Source organism: Phyllobates terribilis, unplaced genomic scaffold, assembly GCF_046119375.1.
Source record: "Phyllobates terribilis strain yellow unplaced genomic scaffold, ASM4611937v1 Scaffold_9__5_contigs__length_417890890, whole genome shotgun sequence".
Lineage (NCBI taxonomy): Eukaryota > Metazoa > Chordata > Amphibia > Anura > Dendrobatidae > Phyllobates > Phyllobates terribilis.
Window position 1 is genome coordinate 301,159,809 of NW_027362769.1, and position 21,423 is coordinate 301,181,231.

At 46.7% G+C, this 21,423-nt stretch overlaps 3 non-coding genes across 3 annotated transcripts; 1 reads left to right on the plus strand and 2 right to left on the minus strand.

The window, feature by feature from the left end:
• Positions 1–1,656: 1,656 nt before the first annotated feature.
• TRNAS-GCU (transfer RNA serine (anticodon GCU)) lies at positions 1,657–1,738 on the minus strand. Its single transcript has one exon. It is a non-coding gene; the product is annotated as a tRNA-Ser (tRNA).
• Positions 1,739–3,630: 1,892 nt separating this feature from the next.
• TRNAT-AGU (transfer RNA threonine (anticodon AGU)) lies at positions 3,631–3,704 on the plus strand. The gene has a single exon. It is a non-coding gene; the product is annotated as a tRNA-Thr (tRNA).
• Positions 3,705–4,274: 570 nt separating this feature from the next.
• On the minus strand, positions 4,275–4,356 carry TRNAS-GCU (transfer RNA serine (anticodon GCU)). Its single transcript has one exon. It is a non-coding gene; the product is annotated as a tRNA-Ser (tRNA).
• Between the last annotated feature and the right edge of the window lie 17,067 nt (positions 4,357–21,423).

Genomic DNA, 21,423 nt, shown 5'->3' on the forward strand with positions numbered 1-21,423 from the left:
TTGATAGCAGCCTTCTTGAATGGTAGAAGATTTAAACTTTCATGTTTGAAGAATTCATTGCTTGGGCAGAAAATAAAACCTTGAGCTGGAAACTTAAAAGAATCAGAAAAGAAATAGGACAGATTGAATTCAAAGCCATGCATGCATAGCTCAATCTCTTAACTGCATTGTTAATGTATCATCTTAACTACACAGCCAACTTGCCTGCATGAACATGTAGAAACCAGACGATAGGACTATAGCAGCTTTCTTGAAAGAGAAAAGAATCAACTTTCATGCTTGAAGTATACACCATTTTGCCTAAAAATGAAAGCCAATCTTGTCAAAGGGAAAGAAACAGATTATACCGACGAGGATGGGATTTTAACCCATGCATACAGAGCACAACGGATTAGCAGTCCATCGCCTTAACCACTCGGCCACATCATCTACATGACCAAGTCTAAATTAGGAGGTAAGATCTCATGAGGATTTTAAGCTGTCAGAGTGTTTTTGCTGAAGATTGTATAAAGGCTTTTGGCAGTGTGGCCTCATCTCATCTCCTAGAGTATCTATTGTCTAAAGTTAGATTAGGACAAACCTTATCAGAAATGAACCAGTGCAAAGGGTTTTAATAGCAACTTATCAATCATTCCTAATTGTTTCTACTTTTGGCACTGCAGTGGCATTCTTTCAATCTGTCTATTCTGTCTCATGACTGGGAAGCAAAACAAGTCCCAATTTCCAGCTGTGATAAAAGATGGATCATTTAATTATGGAACTTCAAATCCCAAGCCCTTGTTCTCGATGCAGCTTCTGTCGAATTCTGCAAATTTGTCATGGTCCTTTTCGAGAATGCTCTTCAAAAAATACTCAGTTTCTTAATTGCCATGACTGAGAGCGACATCTTATTCAATGCTTCTGCTGTGCGTGGAATGGAACTGAAGCTCAATGTTGTTTTGCTCAATTAACCACTTGAAATTATCGATTAGTGACTAAATCTTCCCTGGCTTTCCCGTCCTCACCAGCTTGTAGTGCTGTGGCTTAGTTGGTTAAAGTGCCAGTGTGGTAAACAGGAGATTCTGAGTTCAAATCTCAGCAGTGCCTTCTTTTCATCTTCTCAGTATGAAGCTTTCTATCCTCATAGTGGGACAACATCAAATTGGCCTTTGCTAAGTCTCTGTGATAGTGCAATAGTGGGAGTAAGAATCTGCTATAAGTGCTAAAGAGGAAGAAAGATGGAATCAAGCATGAAAAAAGTAAAACCAGTGGATTTTATTTTACTATTTTGAAATGCCTCCTCCTTACGTATCTGACTCTCTAAGCAAAATTTGATAGCAGCCTTCTTGAATGGTAGAAGATTTAAACTTTCATGTTTGAAGAATTCATTGCTTGGGCAGAAAATAAAACCTTGAGCTGGAAACTTAAAAGAATCAGAAAAGAAATAGGACAGATTGAATTCAAAGCCATGCATGCATAGCTCAATCTCTTAACTGCATTGTTAATGTATCATCTTAACTACACAGCCAACTTGCCTGCATGAACATGTAGAAAACAGACGATAGGACTATAGCAGCTTTCTTGAAAGAGAAAAGAATCAACTTTCATGCTTGAAGTATACACCATTTTGCCTAAAAATGAAAGCCAATCTTGTCTAAGGGAAGAAGCAGATTATACCGACGAGGATGGGATTCGAACCCATGCATGCAGAGCACAATGGATTAGCAGTCCATCGCCTTAACCACTCGGCCACCTCGTCTACATGACCAAGTCTAAATTAGGAGGTAAGATCTCATGAGGATTTTAAGCTGTCAGGGTGTTTTTGCTGAAGATTGTATAAAGGCTTTTGGCAGTGTGGCCTCATCTCATCTCCTAGAGTATCTATTGTCTAAAGTTAGATTAGGACAAACCTTATCAGAAATGAACCAGTGCAAAGGATTTTAATAGCAACTTATCAATCATTCCTACTTGTTTCTACTTTTGGCACTGCAGTGGCATTCTTTCAATCTGTCTATTCTGTCTCATGACTGGGAAGCAAAACAAGTCCCAATTTGCAGCTGTGATAAAAGATGGATCATTTAATTATGGAACTTCAAATCCCAAGCCCTTGTTCTCGATGCAGCTTCTGTCGAATTCTGCAAATTTGTCATGGTCCTTTTCGAGAATGCTCTTCAAAAAATACTCGGTTTCTTAATTGCCATGACTGAGAGAGACATCTTATTCAATGCTTCTGCTGTGCGTGGAATGGAACTGAAGCTCAATGTTGTTTTGCTCAATTAACCACTTGAAATTATCGATTAGTGACTAAATCTTCCCTGGCTTTCCCGTCCTCACCAGCTTTTAGTGCTGTGGCTTAGTTGGTTAAAGTGCCAGTGTAGTAAACAGGAGATCCTGAGTTCAAATCTCAGCAGTGTCTTCTTTTTATCTTCTCAGTATGAAGCTTTCTATCCTCATAGTGGGACAACAACAAATTGGCCTTTGCTAAGTCTCTGTGATAGTGCAATAGTGGGAGTAAGAATCTGCTATAAGTGCTAAAGAGGAAGAAAGATGGAATCAAGCATGAAAAAGTAAAACCAGTGGATTTTATTTTACTATTTTGAAATGCCTCCTCCTTACGTATCTGACTCTCTAAGCAAAGTTTGATAGCAGCCTTCTTGAATGGTAGAAGATTTAAACTTTCATGTTTGAAGAATTCATTGCTTGGGCAGAAAATAAAACCTTGAGCTGGAAACTTAAGAGAATCAGAAAAGAAATAGGACAGATTGCATTCAAAGCCATGCATGCATAGCTCAATCTCTTAACTGCATTGTTAATGTATCATCTTAACTACACAGCCAACTTGCCTGCATGAACATGTAGAAACCAGACGACAGGACTATAGCAGCTTTCTTGAAAGAGAAAAGAATCAACTTTCATGCTTGAAGTATACACCATTTTGCCTAAAAATGAAAGCCAATCTTGTCAAAGGGAAAGAAACAGATTACACCGACAAGGATGGGATTTTAACCCATGCATACAGAGCACAATGGATTAGCAGTCCATCACCTTATCCACTCGGCCACATCGTCTACATGACAAAGTCTAAATTAGGAGGTAAGATCTCATGAGGAATTTAAGCTGTCAGAGTGTTTTTGCTGAAGATTGTATAAAGGCTTTTGGCAGTGTGGCCTCATCTCATCTCCTAGAGTATCTATTGTCTAAAGTTAGATTAGGACAAACCTTATCAGAAATGAACTAGTGCAAATGGTTTTAATAGCAACTTATCAATCATTCCTAATTGTTTCTACTTTTGGCACTGCAGTGGCATTCTTTCAATCTGTCTATTCTGTCTCATGACTGGGAAGCAAAACAAGTCCCAATTTCCAGCTGTGATAATAGATGGATCATTTAATTATGGAACTTCAAATCCCAAGCCCTTGTTCTCGATGCAGCTTCTGTCGAATTCTGCGGATTTGTCATGGTCCTTTTCGAGAATGCTCTTCAAAAAATACTCGGTTTCTTAATTGCCATGACTGAGAGCGACATCTTATTCAATGCTTCTGCTGTGCGTGGAATGGAACTGAAGCTCAATGTTGTTTTGCTCAATTAACCACTTGAAATTATCGATTAGTGACTAAATCTTCCATGGCTTTTCTGTCCTCACCAGCTTGTGGTGCTGTGGCTTAGTTGGTTAAAGTGCCAGTCTAGTAAACAGGAGATCCTGAGTTCAAATCTCAGCAGTGCCTTCTTTTCATCTTCTCAGTATGAAGCTTTCTATCCTCATAGTGGGACAACATCAAATTGGCCTTTGCTAAGTCTCTGTGATAGTGCAATAGTGGGAGTAAGAATCTGCTATAAGTGCTAAAGAGGAAGAAAGATGGAATCAAGCAGGAAAAAAGTAAAACCAGTGGATTTTATTTTACTATTTTGAAATGCCTCCTCCTTACGTATCTGACTCTCTAAGCAAAGTTTGATAGCAGCCTTCTTGAATGGTAGAAGATTTAAACTTTCATGTTTGAAGAATTCATTGCTTGGGCAGAAAATAAAACCTTGAGCTGGAAACTTAAGAGAATCAGAAAAGAAATAGGACAGATTGCATTCAAAGCCATGCATGCATAGCTCAATCTCTTAACTGCATTGTTAATGTATCATCTTAACTACACAGCCAACTTGCCTGCATGAACATGTAGAAACCAGACGATAGGACTATAGCAGCTTTCTTGAAAGAGAAAAGAATCAACTTTCATGCTTGAAGTATACACCATTTTGCCTAAAAATGAAAGCCAATCTGTCAAAGGGTAAGAAGCAGATAATACTGACGAGGATGGGATTCGAACCCATGCATGCAGAGCACAATGGATTAGCAGTCCATCGCCTTAACCACTCGGCCACCTCGTCTACATGACCAAGTCTAAATTAGGAGGTAAGATCTCATGAGGATTTTAAGCTGTCAGCGTGTTTTTGCTGAAGATTGTATAAAGGCTTTTGGCAGTGTGGCCTCATCTCATCTCCTAGAGTATCTATTGTCTAAAGTTAGATTAGGACAAACCTTATCAGAAATGAACCAGTGCAAAGGGTTTTAATTAGAGATGAGCGTTGTTCTACTCGAACTGTTCGCCAATCTCAAATTCGAGCTGTTTTGGGCGGTGTTCGAGCCGGTCGGCGAACACGAACAATTTGAGAAAAATTCGGCTGTTCGAGGTTATGTTCGATAACTGTTCGTGCACCAAAATCATAACTGGATTTTTTCTCAGTAATGATGAAAATTAACGTTAATACGCAGTTTGAGTGTACAGCGGGGCGGGGGGAGGGGCAGGGGATGGATCTCTGCAGGAACAATGAAGATCTCCATTTTTTTTTCTCTTTCCCTCATTTGCAGTGGGGAGGTGCAATCTGTCAGCCTATCAGCAGCGCACACACAGAGCGAAGTGCTTTTTTTCACACAAGCAAGGGCATGTGTGATTGGCAGTGTATGTCACATGTCCTTGCCCTATAAGACCAAGCCATTTTCCCCGTCGCCACCATTTTCTCACTGCTGCAGCTGCGTGTTAGACGGCACCGTTGTTGCTGTGTGCGCTATACCTTGTTAATTTCAAGCCAATTTTCGCACAAATATACAGATAGCTTGGGAGTAGGGAATAGTTGTGATTGCAGTCCTTTTAAGGACTAGGTTACAGCATTTCCTACGACTTTTATCAGGCAGGTCTGTGCTCTTAAATAGATAGATTGTGGGAGTAAAGACTAATTGTAATTGGAGTCCTTTTCAGGACTAGGTTACATCAGTTCCTATCAGTTTTTGCCAGGCAGGTCTGTGCCAGTGCTGTGCAAGTTTTTTTCACAGCATTTGGCTGAATCTAGCAAAGCTAATCCTTTTTGGCCTATTGCAGAGTGTGTTAGTCAGTGGAGTAGCCTATCTGTGTTGCAAGATATACCACCTGTGTATAGAATACCAATTTTTTTACTGCACCTAGTGAAGTAAAATCTTTTGGGCATAGCATCATTCTATTAGTCCATCTATACTGACCTCCATCAGGTTGCAAACTGAATATAATTTTTTTCTGCATCTAGCTCTGAAAAAATATTTGGGCTTCTAGCGGTGTGTGGGACTTGGTCTATTAGTCCATCTATACTGACCTCCATCAGGTTGCAAATTAAAAATAATTTTTTTCTGCATCTAGCTCTGAAAAAATATTTGGGCTTCTAGCAGTGTGTGGGACTTGGTCTATTAGTCCATCTATACTGACCTCCATCAGGTTGCAAATTAAAAATAATTTTTTTCTGCATCTAGCTCTGAAAAAATATTTGGGCTTCTAGCAGTGTGTGGGACTTGGTCTATTAGTCCATCTATACTGACCTCCATCAGGTTGCAAATTAAAAATATTTTTTTTCTTCATTTATCTCTGAAAAAATATTTGGGCTTCTAGCAGCGTGTGGGACTTGTTCTATTAGTCCATCTATACTGACCTCCATCAGGTTGCAAATTAAAAATAATTTTTTTCTGCATCTAGCTCTGAAAAAATATTTGGGCTTCTAGCAGTGTGTGGGACTTGGTCTATTAGTCCATCTATACTGACCTCCATCAGGTTGCAAATTAAAAATAATTTTTTTCTGCATCTAGCTCTGAAAAAATATTTGGGCTTCTAGCAGTGTGTGGGACTTGGTCTATTAGTCCATCTATACTGACCTCCATCAGGTTGCAAATTAAAAATAATTTTTTTCTTCATTTATCTCTGAAAAAATATTTGGGCTTCTAGCAGCGTGTGGGACTTGTTCTATTAGTCCATCTATACTGACCTCCATCAGGTTGCAAATTAAAAATATTTTTTTTCTGCATGTAGCTCTGAAAAAATATTTGGGCTTCTAGCAGTGTGTGGGACTTGGTCTATTAGTCCATCTATACTGACCTCCATCAGGTTGCAAATTAAAAATAATTTTTTTCTGCATCTAGCTCTGAAAAAATATTTGGGCTTCTAGCAGTGTGTGGGACTTGGTCTATTAGTCCATCTATACTGACCTCCATCAGGTTGCAAATTGAACAAAAAAATTTTCTGCATCTAGCTCTGAAAAAATATTTGGGCTTCTAGCAGTGTGTGGGACTTGGTCTATTAGTCCATCTATACTGACCTCCATCAGGTTGCAAATTGAATAAAAAATTTTTCTGCATCTAGCTCTGAAAAAATATTTGGGCTTCTAGCGGTGTGTGGAACTTGGTCTATTAGTCCATCTATACTGACCTCCATCAGGTTGCAAATTAAAAATAATTTTTTTCTGCATCTAGCTCTGAAAAAATATTTGGGCTTCTAGCAGTGTGTGGGACTTGGTCTATTAGTCCATCTATACTGACCTCCATCAGGTTGCAAATTAAAAATAATTTTTTTCTGCATCTAGCTCTGAAAAAATATTTGGGCTTCTAGCAGTGTGTGGGACTTGGTCTATTAGTCCATCTATACTGACCTCCATCAGGTTGCAAATTAAAAATAATTTTTTTCTTCATTTATCTCTGAAAAAATATTTGGGCTTCTAGCAGCGTGTGGGACTTGTTCTATTAGTCCATCTATACTGACCTCCATCAGGTTGCAAATTAAAAATAATTTTTTTCTGCATCTAGCTCTGAAAAAATATTTGGGCTTCTAGCAGTGTGTGGGACTTGGTCTATTAGTCTATCTATACTGACCTCCATCAGGTTGCAAATTAAAAATAATTTTTTTCTGCATCTAGCTCTGAAAAAATATTTGGGCTTCTAGCGGAGTGTGGGACTTGGTCTATTAGTCCATCTATACTGACCTCCATCAGGTTGCAAATTAAAAATAATTTTTTTCTGCATCTAGCTCTGAAAAAATATTTGGGCTTCTAGCAGTGTGTGGGACTTGGTCTATTAGTCCATCTATACTGACCTCCATCAGGTTGCAAATTAAAAATAATTTTTTTCTGCATCTAGCTCTGAAAAAATATTTGGGCTTCTAGCAGTGTGTGGGACTTGGTCTATTAGTCCATCTATACTGACCTCCATCAGGTTGCAAATTAAAAATAATTTTTTTCTTCATTTATCTCTGAAAAAATATTTGGGCTTCTAGCAGCGTGTGGGACTTGTTCTATTAGTCCATCTATACTGACCTCCATCAGGTTGCAAATTAAAAATAATTTTTTTCTGCATCTAGCCCAGCCAATAGTTTTGGCCTAATACCACAGTTTGGCCACTCAGCTCTGCTCGGTTACCATCCATTGTTTTTTTGTGCAAACAACTCCAGAGTTGTGAATTAGTTAACCACCAAAATGAGTGGAAAAAGGCCTGCTGCTGGTGGAAAGGGGAATAGGCGTGTTGGGAAGGGGAAAAAAGGTTGTGTCCGTGGGGTAGGTGCAGAAGAAAGACCATCTTCCAGCCATACTAAAATGTCTACTTCTTTTAGCGGACAATGTGATAAGATCCCTTTCTTACGGCCACGCCAATCGCTACAAATTCCAGATGAGGCACAAAAACAGCAGGTGCTTCAACGGATATCAAGTGCTCCTTTAAGTGGGCTCTCCTCCACATCAACTTCAACATCACAAATACTCCAGTCCTCAAAGGTGTCACCCAAATCGCACTTGCTTCCTCACAGCTCCCAAATCTCCAGCTGCCCGTCTGAGTATGAGGTAGAACAGATGGTTGAGTCTGCAGAGCTGTTTACTCGTACTATAGCCTGGGAATCAGAGGTCGACTCCAGCGCTTCTGTGAATCCAGACGAGGAAATGATCTGCACTGATGCCCAGAATCTTTATGAGTCGGATCCAGGACCAGACGCAGAAGGTTCTGACCATAATGTAGACCCTCATTCCCAAACTGTAACTCCTGTTGGTGGAGACAATGAGGAAGACGATGATAAGACTCAAATACCTGATTGGAGCGACAACTTTAGTTTTTTGTCACGGCAGGAACAGGTTGGCTCTGAGGACGACGGGTGTGATAACGCACAGGGTGATGATGATGAGGTCGGAGATCCCACTTACTGTCAACCCACAGTCAGCCAAGAGATGAGGTCAGCAGAGGAGGTGGAGGAAGATGCTAGTGACGACGAGGTCAGGTTGCGCCTTCCTGGACAGAGACGTAGTACTGGAAGCACGTCAACAACTGCATCCTCAAACACAACTCTGCCTCTCACCACAAGTCGTGGTGGCTCTTCAGGTCGCATGGGTGCTAAGCCTTGCATAGCCTGGGCATTTTTTCAGATCGATAAAGATGACCCAACTCGTGTTATCTGTAACATTTGTCAGCAAAAGCTAAGTAGAGGCCAAAAAATACATAGTTTGAGTACTTCATGCATGAACCGGCACATGGACATGAAGCATAAGTTGCAGTGGGAAGCTCAGTGTGCTACAATGCGGCCTAGCCGGCCGGGCCAATCGCCGTCTGCCATATCTTGTGCATCCGCGGCCTCTTCATCCTCTGTGACTGGGGGGACAGCAGTCACACCTGTTTTGGGGCGCAGACCTGCCACCTCTTTACCCGCAACAGCCAGCGTGATTGGCAGGTCATCATTTTCTTTGGAGGTGGTAACACCAGCTGGTGTTGAGCGCTGTCCGACATCGATAGCACCACCTTTGGATCAAGGCAACCTAACATGTCCGCCTGCATCTTCCTCACAGACCGGCAGTTTGCCGGGGACACCCTTATCAACCCCGTCTAAGCACAATAGCCAGCCCTCGGTCCCTCAGATGTGGACAAGTAAAAGACCATTTCCTCCTAGCCATGAGAAAGCTAAGAGGTTGAATTTCACCATCTGCAAGCTCTTGGCTACAGAAATGCTGCCTTTCTGCCTGGTGGACACAGAGGATTTTTGAGACCTTATGTCCGTCGCAGTGCCCCAGTACCAGATGCCCAGTCGGCACTACTTCTCAAAGAAAGGTGTGCCTGCGCTCCACCAGCATGTCGCACACAACATCACCGCTTCTTTGAGAAACTCTGTGTGTGACAGGGTGCATTTCACCACAGACACTTGGACGAGTAGGCATGGACAGGGGCATTACATGTCGCTGACTGGGCACTGGGTAACTATGGTGACAGCAGGACAAGGGGCTGCTGTCCAAGTCTTGCCGTCCCCACGAGTTGTGCGTCAATCCTCTTTATGTCAAAGTTCCTCCACTGCTTCTGCCTCCTCAACCTCCTCTCGGTCTTCCACCTGCACCCAAAGCCTGTCTGGTCATGCCACAAGCTTTCTAACTGCGCAGAAGGGATCCTGCACACCTCCTTACTATGCTGGCAGTAGGGCTCAACGTCATCAGGCGGTTTTTACATTGAAATGTCTGGGAAATGTGAGTCACACAGCTGAGGAGTTGTGGTCAGCTCTGGAGAACCAATTTCATGAATGGTTGTCTCCACTGGACCTGAAACCAGGGAAGGCCGTGTGCGACAATGCTGCAAACCTGGGTGCGGCCCTTCGCCGGGGCAATGTCACACACGTGCCTTGTATGGCTCACGTGTTGAACCTGGTTGTCCAGCAATTTTTAGCCCACTATCCCAGACTAGATGGCCTTCTGCAGAGGGCACGGTCGCTGTGTGTTCACTTCCGCCGTTCGCATCCCGCAGCTCAGCGACTTACATCTCTACAGAAGTCGTTGGGCCTGCCACTTCACCGGCTAAAATGCGATGTGCCTACCCGGTGGAATTCAACTCTGCACATGTTGCAGCGACTGTGGCAGCACCGACAAGCCCTGGTGCAATACGTTCTGACGTATAGCCTGGGCCAACGAGATTCAGAGGTGGGGCAAATCACGCTGGAGGAGTGGTCTCAGATCAGGAACCTATGCACCCTTCTGCACAGTTTTGAAATGGCGACGAAGATGTTTAGTGCTGACGATGCCATTATCAGCATGACTATTCCGGTGATTTACATGCTGGAGCACATGTTAAACAGAATTCGGAGTCAGGTGGTGGCACAAGAGGAGGTGGAGGAAGTAGAGGAGGAGGAGTTGTATGCGGAAGGGCTAACATCTGCAAGGTCCAGACGGTCGGCAGCACCAAGGCGGCAGGCATGTGAGGGTGGGGGAGATGGTTTTACCAGGGCGCATGGTAGCAGCCAAACTAGTGAGGAAGGTGCAGGAGCCCAGGAAGAAGTGGAGGACGAACTGATGGAAGACTCATCAGATGAGGGAGACCTTGATCACATTTCTGTTGTGCGAGGTTGGGGGGAGAGGACAGAGGAAGGAAGCATGATTGTTACCTCGCCACCAACACAACAGGGACTTGGTGCTCCTGGATGCGCAACACACATGAGTGCCTTCTTGCTGCACTACCTGCAACATGACCCTCGAATTGTGAGAATTAGAAATAATCCTGACTACTGGGTTGCCACACTGTTAGATCCCCGGTACAAAAGTAAATTTGCAGAAATTATTCCTGCCATAGAAAGGGATGCACGCATGCAGGAGTATCAGCAGAGACTGTTGCAGAATCTTACATGTGCTTTTCCACAAAATACCAGTGGTGCACGTAGTGAATCTCACAGTTCCAACTTGCCAACCGTGGGACCGTCAAGTGTTCAGCACTCAAACCGTAACAGAACCACAGTATCTGCTGGTAACATCAATTTTGCGGAATCATTTCACCACTTTTTTAGCCCATCCTTTGCAAGGCCACAGGAGACAAGAAGTCTGACACATAGTCAACGCCTAGAGACGATGGTACAGGAGTATCTCCAAGTAAACATTGAAGCCACGACTGTGTCACTGGACCCTTGCTCTTTTTGGGCTTCCAATCTGGATAAATGGCCGGAGCTAGCCACTTACGCCTTGGAGATCTTGTCATGCCCCGCAGCCAGCGTTCTGTCTGAACGTGTGTTCAGCGCTGCTGGTGGTGTGCTGACAGATAAGCGCACGCGGCTCTCCACTGATAATGTAGACAGACTCACGTTCATAAAGATGAACAAATCATGGATCCGAAACGACTTTTCTACCCCTGTGTCATCCTGGGGAGAGTAAAAGCTTGATGATTGGTTAAAATCACCCTACCAACCGTTTTAAGCTTTCAAATTACTAATCATGTTTATCTGTATCTTGACTGGAAAATAATTTGGGCTTTGTAGCAGTGTGCAGCACTGATCCTATTAGGCCATCTATAATAAGCTTCACCAGATTTAAAATTAAAAATAATTTTTAGCTGCATCTAGCCCGGAAAATAATTTTGGGGCTCCGAGATGCGCAAGACACATAAGTGCCTTCTTGCTGCACTACCTGCAGCATGACCCTCATATTGTCAGAATTCGAAGTAATCATGACTACTGGGTTGCCACACTCTTAGATCCCCCAAACTTTTCGATCAACCTTTTCATTTTAATAAAGACCAAAAAAATGGTCATTTTTGAAATTATAAGCATTAGCAGGTTGTTAGAAACTGAAATCAAACAGTTTTCAACTCAAAACACATAGGACCCCTTGTTCGAAAGGAGCTTCTGAACTCTCTCATCCATTGAATTTGTCAGGTTTTGGATGGTTTCTGCTTCAATTGTTTTGCATGAGGACAGAATACCCTCCCAGAGCTGTTGCTTAGATGTGAACTGCCTCCCGCCATCATAGACACTCCTTTTAATGATGCTCCAAAGGTTCTGAATGGGGTAGAGGTCAGGGGAGCATGGGGGTCACACCATAAGTTTGTCCCCTTTTATGCCCATATCAGCCAGAGATGCAGATGTTTTATGTGCAGCATGAGATGGTGCATTATCATGCAGAAAAATGATCTTGCTGTGAAATACACGGTTCTTCTTCTTGAACCATGGCAGGAAGTGCTGTTTGAGAAAATCCACATACATTATGGAGTTCATCTTTAGCGCCTTCAGGGATCCTAAAGGGGCCGACAATCTCTCTCCCCATGATTCCAGCCCAAAACATTACTCCACCTCCTCCTTGTTGGCGCTGTAGCCGTGTTTGCGTGGGGTGTCCATCAACCAGCCATCCTCCACTCCATTCATCTGGACCATCGAGCGCTGCACGGCACTCATCCGTGAACAAAACAGTTTTGAAATCAGTCTTCATGTAATGTTTTGCCCACTGGAGCCGTTTCTGCTTGTGTGAAGTGGATAGAGGAGGTCGACAGGATGGCATATAAACAGCTGCAAACCTCTGAAGGACCCTGCATCTTGTTGTTCGGGGGACGTTGGAGGCACAAGCAGCTTCAAAAACTTGTCTGCTGCTATGACAAGGCTTTTTTGCCGCTGCTGTTTCAACCTGACGTAATTGCCTGTAGGAAAGAGTCCTCAATTTGCCCTTATCAGCACGCACACGTGTGTACTGTGAATCAGCTACATACTTCTTGATTGCCAAGACACTTCATCCTGATCATCGCACAATGTTGATTGTAGTCATGCCTTGACCTAAACACTCCACAATTTGTTGCTTCTCAGCAGCCGACACATCCTTTTTCTTTCCCATTTTGGCAGAAAATGTAGGCTGCTTAATAATGTGAGAGAGCCTTCTTAAGTAGTCTTGCCTTTCATTGGACACACCTGCCAAACTAATTAGCACAGGTGTCTGCAATTGCTTACAGTGATATAAAGAGCCCTGACACACATCACCATCAATGAGTTTAACTGACAAACAAACAAATTCTTCCCTTATCACTCCTAAACACTTTTTGCATAATAATTTGGAACGCGGTGTACATGTGCTTTTCCACAAAACACCAGTGGTTCACGTAGTGAATCTTACAGTTCTAACTTGCCAACCGTGGTCTGTATGGAATTGTTCAATAAAGGGCCCAAAATTAAGATAACATAGATGGGAGAGGTCTCTATGAATAGGAATTCCTAAGTATTTGATACCCTGTGAGGGCCAGGCAAAGGGAAAGTTGGACTGGATGGAATCCTATATGGATTTAGGGAGGGAGACATCGAGGGCCTCAGACTTCGCTGCATTGATTTTAAAATTTTACCATGTAACAAAGTGATCTATTTCAGCCATAACAGCAGGGATGGATATATGTGATTGAGTGATATATACTAGGACATCATCAGCAAATAGAGAGCACTTGTACTCGGTGCCTCCCACCTCAATCCACCTAATATTGGGGTTATGGCGAATTGATGAGAGCAGGTGCTCCGTCACTAGGATGTATAAGAGAGGGGACAGAGGACATCCCTGCCTTGTCCCATTGGTGATTGTGAAAGGTGATGAAAATGTTCTGACGCACCCCCTGGGCCTTGGGACACCCGGAGCCGAACCCTTTTTGGTGGATGCTGGTGGTTGTAGTCTTCGTGGCGGCGATCCGGTTCCGTGGCTCAGGGCGGTCAAACCAGTGGCGGAACTATTTATGTGGTTTTGATGTTTAAATGTCCGACTACGCCACCCGTGGATTGCGGTCAGAGTGAACCGCCGCTACAGGGCAGACCGCTAAGGCTGGTGTTGTGGGTGCAGCAGAGCGTAGCATAACTCCCCACGGGAGGAGTATAGCCTCAGGGCAGTGTATGCGGAGGATGGGGGTGATGGTGCAGGGCAGCAGCAGTAACGACACGGAGTCAGTGATGCAGTTCAGGGCCTTTACTCACAGTTCTTATTATCCAGACCACGTCTGCAGGTAACGGCTGCCCACGTCGTACTGTGCTCACCAGGTGAGGGGCTCAGACAACTCCCAGATAACTTTGGAGCGCTTCACAGGACCCCCTTTGTGTGTCCTTTGTCTGGCCTTTCTTACCAACACTTCTGTCCGGCTGCCTCGGGCCTCCTCTTGGTAAACTTGGCGCCAGTTTCCCTGACCCTATGTGGTGCCTTCCTAGCGGGTGGAGCAAGGGGCTGCGCCACATAAAATGTCAGAGCCTCCGGTTTCTAGCTGAGGGTCGTTTCCTGCCTCCACTAGTTCGGGGACCGGTCTCCCCCTTTGGCCTGACCCCTCCACGCAGGTGGATTCGGGCGTGCGGTGGCGACTCGCCCGTCCGCACCCCTGGGATCCCTTCATTCCTTGTTCCTGGAGCCTTCTCCGCTCCTCTTCCTTCTATCTCCCTCTTGCAGGCCTGGGCCTCTGTTACTAGGCCCGCCTCCGGAGCAGAGCTCATGCAGAGCCCCTGCTCCCTGCCACTTCTGCTCAGACTTCTCTGCACTGAACTAAGATGGTGCCCACCTTTTATACTCCCTTCTCAATGCACCCAGGAACTGCTTCCTCCCTGCTCCTGCACTGCAGGGTTCCCCTTCCTCAGTGTTCCCTCCCCCCACTCCAGCCAGGGACAGGGACTGTCGTGCCCATCTCAGGGGCATATTGGTCGCCCTGCCCCACGGCAATGTGGTGTAATGCATGCAGGTGTCGGGTCCTGATCCACACTCCATCCTTATCTGAGAGTGAGATATCACACCTCTGGGTGAGGTGCAATACGTCTGTAGCAACCGAGCCCTCGGTGCTACAGTTCCATTTATCTTCAGCCTAGGTGACGTATTGTGATACAGGGCCATGATTTTGGCTATAAAAGGGTCCCCTAGACCCCTACCCCAAGCTTTTTAAGAGAATCATATATGGCGTGCCAGGAGACTCTATGGAATGCTTTCTCAGCATCCAACGAGAGTATCTACTTACAAATTTTTAACTGCATCTAGCCCAGGAAATACTTTGTGCCTAGTAGCAGTGTCTGCTAGTCAGCGGATTATCCCGGCTGTTAAGCAAGCTACACCACCTGTAGTTTGGACACTTAATTTTTTCAAAGGAAATGCTTCGGGACCACGGGATACATAGTGAAGAGCATCAGGAGGCACCCCAAGGCATAGGGGCTGGGACTGGCACTAGGATGCCTTGCGGTGGACAGCCGAGCTCGATCCTTATAAAAGCTTTTTAACTGCAGCAGCTTTAGTGGACGCTACTGGAGCTGGAATTACGCGGCTGCTGGCATGAGACTTGCCCTCCAATAGATCCTTGTAAATGGATTTAAAGTGTATTCATTCAAATTAGAGGGACAATTTAAATTAAAAAGCTTAGAGCTGCCTCTGTTATGCACACGCCCGGGCTAAGCGGCGTGTGCGTGTGATTGGTAGTGATTCCACTGGACCGTGCCGGAGAGTGAATGCCTGGAGGGGCGTGACTAAGTATTCACCCGATCCGACCAGGGTCGCACGACGGCATACGACGCCAGTGCACCAAGGAGGAACCGAGCAGAGGGACCAGGTGCTACTCCAGGACAGACCCCGGACACGGCTGTTGACCCACACAGGGGAATACAGGAACAGGCTGGTAGGCTGGCACACAGACTGGAGGGTATAGGCAGGCACGACTGGTATGCAGGCAGGCGGGTATGCAGGCAGGGGGGTAAAGGCAAGCACAGCTAGAGTGCAGACAGGGAGGCACTAGCAGGTAGGAACACAGGCGGGATAGGACCCAGTACACACCGGGACTCAGGAACAATACAGGCAGAGGGTTACAGGCAAGCACAGCTAGAGTGCAGACAAGGCTGAGCAGGGAGGACAGGGCTCTGTTCACACGGAACAGACAGGAAGGGAAAGACAGAGCCAGATACTCACACAGTACTTGCAGAGACAACAAGCAGGAGTTAGGTACGAGTTCAGACTCTGCAGAAAAAGGAAGGGAACGGACATAGAGGCAAAACAGGTAAAGGACAGGAGAGAGTTCAGACTGGAACTGAGTGTACGGAGGAGACCGACACTGCAGAGGGATACAGGAGCGGGTCTGGGAATACGGCCCCCAGAGAGGCGGAACGAACAGGCAAGGAGCGTGTTCAGACAGGACAGACCAGACACAGGAGCGGGTCTAGGAAATCGGCCACTAGAAGGCGGAACGAACAGGCAAGGAGCGTGTTCAGACAGGACAGACCAGACACAGGAGCGGGTTTAGGAAATCGGCCACTAAAAGGCGGAACGAACAGGCAAGGAGCGTGTTCAGACAGGACAGACCAGACACAGGAGCGGGTCTAGGAAATCGGCCACTAGAAGGCGAGAGGAACAGGCTAGGAGCGAGTTCAGACAGGTCAGACAAGATACAGGAACGGGTCTAGGTAATCGGCCCCTAGAAGGCAGGAGGAACAGGCTAGGAGCGTGTTCAGACAGGTCAGACAAGATACAGGAACGGGTCTAGGTAATCGGCCCCTAGAAGGCAGGAGGAACAGGCTAGGAGCGTGTTCAGACAGGACAGACAAGAGAACACAGAAAGGACTCAGTTCAGACACGGGAACTGATACAAAAAGCAGGAGACAAGAGACGGGACCTGGCACCCTCAGAGTGCAAGCACACACTGAAGGAAACACTATGCTCAGGCCGGGATAGAAGGGAGCTGCTGAGCTATATACCAAGTGACAGACAGCAATAGGCTGAGGACGCACAAGGGGTGTGACCCACAGCAGGTACAAAAGGCAGGAAGTGATCGGGCGCCGCCCTTAAGCAGCAGAAACAGACACAAACAGACAGCATGGAGGGAAGCCAGAGAGACATTCTGGACAGGAGATCAAGTGCGCCCTCTTGCACAGTGGGAGATGGACCACCATGCAAGGACGCCGCCAGGTATGTTACAGTACCTCCCCCCTTACGCCCCCTCTTCTTCAGGCCTGCCAGAATCTTCCGCAGGGAATTCGAGGACCAGTCGTTCACTGGGTTGGAGGGGGACAGAGACTTAAGGGTAATCTCTGCTTCGAGGTACATCTTGTCAAGCTCACAGGAAGAAATAGACGGGTTATCAGGTACATAATGAGGAAAAGTCACTGTCTCTTTGTTATCTGGTGGTATCCCGGAGGATTCAGGAAACAACTGGAGGTCCTCCGCCGGGTCAGAAGAGTGCAGAGGCTCAGAGAAAACAACTGCTTCAGAGTACACTAGGTCGGACTCACTGGAGGAAGCAGGCGAGGTATCGGGTACCGAGTATAGGAAAGTCTCTGTCCATTCACCACCAGGTGGCACCCCGAAGGGTTCTGGAGACAGCTGGCGGTCCTCCGCCTGGTCAGAGGGGTGTAGAGACTCACGGGTAACCTCTGCTTCAGAGTACACTAGGTCGGACTCACTGGACGAAGCAAGCGAGGTATCAGATCCAGGATATAGGAAAGTCTCTGTCCATTCACCACCAGGTGGCACCCCGAAGGATTCTGAACACAACTGGAGGTCCTCCGCCTGGTCGGAGGGGTGTAGAGACTCAGGAGTAACCTCTGCTTCGGAGTACACTAAGTTGGACTCACTGGACGAAGCGAGCGAGGTATCAGGTACAGAGTATAGGAGAGTCTCTGTCCTTTCGCTACCAGGTAGCACCCCGAAGGGTTCAGGAGACAACTGGAGATCCTCCGCCTGGTCGGAGGGGTGTAGAGACTCGGAGGTAACTACCACTTTGGGGTACCCATTGTCAGGCTCACAGGACGAAGCGGACAAAGTATTGAGTACCGGGTGTAGAGAAGTCTCTCTCCATTTGTCATCGAGTGGTATCCCGGAGGGTTCAGGAGGCAACAGGGGATCCTCCGCCAGGTAGTAGAGGTGCACAGACTCTGAGGTAACCACAGCTTTGGAGCATCCTTGGACATGCACACCGGTTAAAGAGAAAGAAGCATCTGATGCCGGGTGCAGGAAGTTCTCCTGTGTGGAGTCTGGATGGGCAGAAGTCTCTTCGGCCAGGAGAACTGGTGCACTACCCACGCACATTACCCATTGGGGTTTCTCCGGGATACAGGGAGATGAAGCTTCAGTAGGGACTTCAAGGTTGGGGTCAGGAGGTCTCAGGGAGGACAGACCCTGGCGTGACGGCTTGCCTCTAAGTCTAGCACGTCTGGACTGCCTCTTGAGGTTGAGAGAAGTATTCCGGAAAGCGTAGTCACCCTGTGAGGATTCTGGGTGGGCAGTAGTCTCATTGGGCTGGAGGACTATTGCGCTACCCACACACATTACCCGTCGGGGCTGCTCCGGGATATTGGGAAGTGAAGCTTCAGCAGGGGCTTCAGAGTTAGGGTCCTCGAAGACCATACGAAAGGCCACCAGGAAGGCCTGCAGGTCAAGGATGACAGGATCCCATGCTTCCCATAGGGGGGTGACCCATTTCAAGGCATCACCCGCTAGGTAGTCAATCATAAAGGCCACTTTAGCCCAATAGGAAGGAAAATAGAGAGGGTAGGCCTTAAAGTGTAGCATGCATTGCTCCACAAATGCACGACACTGTCTTGGATCCCCATAGTAACGTGGCGGATCCGCAGGAACGAGGGCTGCTAGATCCATCTGGACGGGTGCGTAATTCGCCTGGAACTCAGCTAAAGGGGGGAAAAAATTTATTTATTTTATTTTAATGCATGTATTCGCTGGAAAAACTTCTCAAAGAGCGAAGGCCGTGGGGCTCAACGGGAACCATGGCCTGAGCATGCTGTTATGCACACGCCCGGGCTAAGCGGCGTGTGCGTGTGATTGGTAGTGATTCCACTGGACCGTGCCGGAGAGTGAATGCCTGGAGGGGCGTGACTAAGTATTCACCCGATCCGACCAGGGTCGCACGACGGCATACGACGCCAGTGCACCAAGGAGGAACCGAGCAGAGGGACCAGGTGCTACTCCAGGACAGACCCCGGACACGGCTGTTGACCCACACAGGGGAATACAGGAACAGGCTGGTAGGCTGGCACACAGACTGGAGGGTATAGGCAGGCACGACTGGTATGCAGGCAGGCGGGTATGCAGGCAGGGGGGTAAAGGCAAGCACAGCTAGAGTGCAGACAGGGAGGCACTAGCAGGTAGGAACACAGGCGGGATAGGACCCAGTACACACCGGGACTCAGGAACAATACAGGCAGAGGGTTACAGGCAAGCACAGCTAGAGTGCAGACAAGGCTGAGCAGGGAGGACAGGGCTCTGTTCACACGGAACAGACAGGAAGGGAAAGACAGAGCCAGATACTCACACAGTACTTGCAGAGACAACAAGCAGGAGTTAGGTACGAGTTCAGACTCTGCAGAAAAAGGAAGGGAACGGACATAGAGGCAAAACAGGTAAAGGACAGGAGAGAGTTCAGACTGGAACTGAGTGTACGGAGGAGACCGACACTGCAGAGGGATACAGGAGCGGGTCTGGGAATACGGCCCCCAGAGAGGCGGAACGAACAGGCAAGGAGCGTGTTCAGACAGGACAGACCAGACACAGGAGCGGGTCTAGGAAATCGGCCACTAGAAGGCGGAACGAACAGGCAAGGAGCGTGTTCAGACAGGACAGACCAGACACAGGAGCGGGTCTAGGAAATCGGCCACTAAAAGGCGGAACGAACAGGCAAGGAGCGTGTTCAGACAGGACAGACCAGACACAGGAGCGGGTCTAGGAAATCGGCCACTAGAAGGCGAGAGGAACAGGCTAGGAGCGAGTTCAGACAGGTCAGACAAGATACAGGAACGGGTCTAGGTAATCGGCCCCTAGAAGGCAGGAGGAACAGGCTAGGAGCGTGTTCAGACAGGTCAGACAAGATACAGGAATGGGTCTAGGTAATCGGCCCCTAGAAGGCAGGAGGAACAGGCTAGGAGCGTGTTCAGACAGGACAGACAAGAGAACACAGAAAGGACTCAGTTCAGACACGGGAACTGATACAAAAAGCAGGAGACAAGAGACGGGACCTGGCACCCTCAGAGTGCAAGCACACACTGAAGGAAACACTATGCTCAGGCCGGGATAGAAGGGAGCTGCTGAGCTATATACCAAGTGACAGACAGCAATAGGCTGAGGACGCACAAGGGGTGTGACCCACAGCAGGTACAAAAGGCAGGAAGTGATCGGGCGCCGCCCTTAAGCAGCAGAAACAGACACAAACAGACAGCATGGAGGGAAGCCAGAGAGACATTCTGGACAGGAGATCAAGTGCGCCCTCTTGCACAGTGAGAGATGGACCACCATGCAAGGACGCCGCCAGGTATGTTACAGCCTCCACCACAGGGGGGCTCTCTCGACCCACCAGCGGACAGGCACCAGTATTGGGAGAGGGGGGCTGGCCGTCAGGGTTCACCGCGGCTCTGGCACAAACCCGGCGACACGGAGGTGGCACGGGCAGGAGCGGACTGGCCGTCTCGGCTTCTCACTTTTTGGATTTTAGAAGGGCATGACATGCCTATATCTGTGTCTCCCCCTCCTTTTACTCCTCCACCTCTTTTCTTTTCGCATGACTATATGTACTTGTCACTTTTCCATGTGTTAGTTGTGTCTTCTGAGCAGTTTGTCAGCTTTTGGACACCTTTGAAGGTGTTTTCTATGTGTTTCTATGTGTTTTTGTTTGCCTGCCATTGGTTTTAACGGTGTTCGAAGGTGTTCGACGAACAGTTCGACGAACAGTTCGGCGAACACACGGGTGTTCGACGAACCGAACCGAACTCGAACACTACGGGGGTGGCTCAACACTAGTTTTAATAGCAACTTATCAATCATTCCTAATTGTTTCTACTTTTGGCACTGCAGTGGCATTCTTTCAATCTGTCTATTCTGTCTCATGACTGGGAAGCAAAACAAGTCCCAATTTCCAGATGTGATAAAAGATGGATCATTTAATTATGGAACTTCAAATCCAAAGCCCTTGTTCTCGATACAGCTTCTGTCGCATTCTGCAAATTTGTCATGGTCCTTTTCGAGAATGCTCTTCAAAAAATACTCGGTTTCTTAATTGCCATGACTGAGAGCGACATCTTATTCAATGCTTCTGCTGTGCGTGGAATGGAACTGAAGCTCAATGTTGTTTTGCTCAATTAACCACTTGAAATTATCGATTAGTGACTAAATCTTCCCTGGCTTTCCCGTCCTCACCAGCTTGTGGTGCTGTGGCTTAGTTGGTTTAAGTGCCAGTCTAGTAAACAGGAGATAATGAGTTCAAATTTCAGTAGCGCCTTCTTTTCATCTTCTCAGTATGAAGCTTTCTATCCTCATAGTGGGACAACATCAAATTGGCCTTTGCTAAGTCTCTGTGATAGTGCAATAGTGGGAGTAAGAATCTGCTATAAGTGCTAAAGAGGAAGAAAGATGGAATCAAGCATGAAAAAAGTAAAACCAGTGGATTTTATTTTACTATTTTGAAATGCCTCC